We start from the raw sequence: 3336 nt of genomic DNA, 5'->3' as shown, positions 1-3336 counted from the left end.
AATTCGGAATTTCCGGTACTTTAGGGAACGGTAAAGGAAAAATACCTAGTACGGTCGTACTTTAGGTAAAGTAGAAAGGTAAAAACTCATACGATAGACAGTGGAATGAAAGTACGCACGACACAATCATGACGAGTATCGCGCTCAAGGAAAAGAAGTAGTTCAAAGTTGCATAACGTGTCAAGCACTGCCTTCATACAATTTGGAAGTTTCGAGCCCGTTGAAGTTGATCCTCCAAGGAAAACTCTTGAAGGTTCACTAGAGCTAGACGATCACTCCAAAGACAAAGACGATGAGGGTTGGATTCTAGTCACTCACAAGAAGCGAAAACATCAGGCAATTTTAAGACTACGAATTCCTAATTCAAGAGTGATGATGAGCAATGCAGATAGGCTAAAATCACCCAGAAATATCAAATCTTCTACTAGCAAGAAGATTAATAGTGCCTTATCGCCGAAGTTCTGAAAGCCCATCACATTGCATGAATTCTTTCCTGGAAAATTCCTTCATGGAGGTCACGTTGGTGCAACTCATGTAGTTTTTAGTACTGACGAAACAACGGAAAGCAACGATGAGCCTGATCCAATGAAAATACAAGAACATCATGATAACGGAAAAGTTGTCACATGTTGTGCAACAATTTCATTCACAGATGACGACTTGCTGCTGGGGTCTAAGCCACATAACAGACCTTTGTTTGTTGTAGGGTCCATACGGTAACAAAATCTCAATCGCATACTTGTTGATGACGGTTCGGCTGTCAACATCATGCCAAANTTCCCTAAGGTTCTCTGACAGAAGTATGAGTCAACTATACAACTGGAAAGCAACTGCAGAAAGTGACTGCCTGCAACTGTACACGCGACAGTGCAGCAGACAGTGCAAAAGTCACTTCCCATTGAGAAGAAGCATGCACTAACCAAGATTTGACATCACCATGGTAGTGTCTTTTATGGTATAACAACCTGGTGCAAGGGATCTGATCGGTTGAACACTTGAAAAATCAGAAAAGAAAACATTCTCTCAAGTGCTAGCAACAACCTCTCTCAAGAACAAAGCTGCAGCAACCTCAAGGACCGGATCCAAGATTGAAGATATCTTAAGTCCTTAGGTTTGTTGAGTCTTTGTTATGTGTTCTTCATTGTAACTCCTATCCTGCTTTCTTAGAAGCGTTGATTAGGAAACCTCTTGTAAAATCCGTAAACTCTCCGAGTTTATGTTGTGACTAGGTTTAGTCATAAGTTAAAGTCTTTGTTACTAGAGAGTGACAAAGTGGCTTGTGGTGAGAGTATCACAAGTTAGTCAAAAGACTTTGTAGCTGTAGAGTGACAAAGTGACAAAGTGAAAGTCTTTGTAACTAGGGAGTCACAAAGTGGCTTGTGGTAAGAGTACCACAAGTTAGTTAAGTTGAATTCTTTGTAATTGAGTCATCACAAAGTGGCTTGTAATAGGTATTTTACAAGTTAGTGAAGTTGAAAGCCTACAGGTGTAGGTCGTGGTTTTTGTCCCCTTGAGTGGGATTTTTCCACGTAAAAATCATGTGTCTCATTTACATACTGGTTCTGTAGTTAGCACTGTGGGTACTGATATAGGACCAGATCTCTATACAGTTTGGTTCATTAGTATTTTCAATGGAAACTCATAGAGGACCAGGTACTCTATAGTGTGGTGGACTCATACAAACTAACACTTTCCTACTCAATTGCCCAGTCCAATATCCCTTATGCATTCTTGAAAATCAATAAGTTCAGCTTGGTTGCTCAGGTTGCCCATTGATTCAATCATTGACAGACAACACATTGTTGAAGTCACCTATGACTAGCCAAACCTCATGCATATTACTATGTATTTGTCTGAGCTGCTCCCATAGGTCCGTTCTTTCATTTATTTTGTTCTTCCCATATACAAATGTTATGCAACACGAAAAATTTGATCCCTTATCATTCACTTGGCAGTGTATCAATTGAGTAGTTGCCAAAAGTATGTAGACTTGCGTCTTGTTTTCCTTCCAAAAGAGCCAGATTCTTCCATTGTTACTTATGGCTTCATCTGAGTATACTTTCCAGTCTTTACAGAACTTTCTTTTAACTTTTCTAACACTCCTAGGCTTTATCTTTGTCTCAAGGCAGCCTAGTAAAGTGATTTTATGTTTCAGCAGAAAGGCCTTGAGTTCTTTCTACTTATAGGGCTTGTTCAGCCCTCTTATATTCCAGGAGCTTATAATCATGGTGAATTTTCCTCATTGAGGCCAATCCCTTCAGTCACCTTTCCAGTGCTGCTATCCTCTTGTATTCTCAGTGGACTATATCTGTTTCGTTTCAGCATATTCTCTAAATCGGTATCAATTAATGCTCTTTGTTATTGTGTATGTCCTTGAGCTTTCATCTTTTTCTTCCCTCTAGATTTTTGAAGTGGTTGTATTTCCACCTCTTGCTCAGTAGTTGGCTCTGTAATAACTGGAGTGTCTTGTTGTTTCTGTAGTTGTTCAGGATGCTCCTTCTGCACTTGTGGTTGCTCAATAACAAGTTTCACTCTCCACTGTACAGCAGGTTGTTTTCTGTTCTATTGCTTAACTCTTTCCCTGCCTCTGCTGCTGTTTATCATTTTTCTCCAAGTTGCCATCGTTGTCATTGGTGTGTTTTTGCTGCCTCCCTAATAGAGCCTTCACACAATTCTCAGCATGTTGCCCTATTTGAAAACACTGTAGACATATGAAATTTATTGGGTCTAATCCATACAAAATTTGGATCAAAATTCAATTGGGTTAAATAATTAATTTGGGCTTTAAAAGTTAAATTAGTCCATTTTATTATTTTCGAGCCCAAGGTTCTCTTCATCTTAAGGCCTAGACTCGTACCATGTGTCAAATGACATGGCATGTCGAGTCAAATCCAAAGCCAACAAGATGATGCCACGTGTTAATGATGTGGCAGTCCAAGTCAAAAGTAAGAACCAACCACAGGTCGCCAAATGGCAAAAACGATATGGGCCAATCAGAATCAAGCAAGAGAGTTCATATGTAGATGGACTGTCCATCCCCTACAACTATAAATAGAGGGGTTACATAACTCTCAGAGAACATTCAGAGTTGGAGAGAAGCATTCCGCAATCGGTGAAGGCATCTACAAACAGAGAGATCAATCATCAAGTGCATAGTTCTTCAACAAAGGAGTGATCAATGGAGTTCTTCCCGGAGATCAACCCGTAACAACAAAGTGTTGCTCGACGTTTTGGCAATTAAATACATCACAAGGAGGTCTCATCGTCCTACATTTGAGAAAGACGCTTCTCAAGCCCTCAAATCGCGGAGAATTTTAGAGAGGAGAATCAAGGGAT

Source organism: Nicotiana attenuata, chromosome 2 (assembly GCF_001879085.1).
Source record: "Nicotiana attenuata strain UT chromosome 2, NIATTr2, whole genome shotgun sequence".
NCBI classification, from domain to species: Eukaryota; Viridiplantae; Streptophyta; class Magnoliopsida; order Solanales; family Solanaceae; genus Nicotiana; species Nicotiana attenuata.
This window is presented reverse-complemented; position numbering follows the sequence as displayed.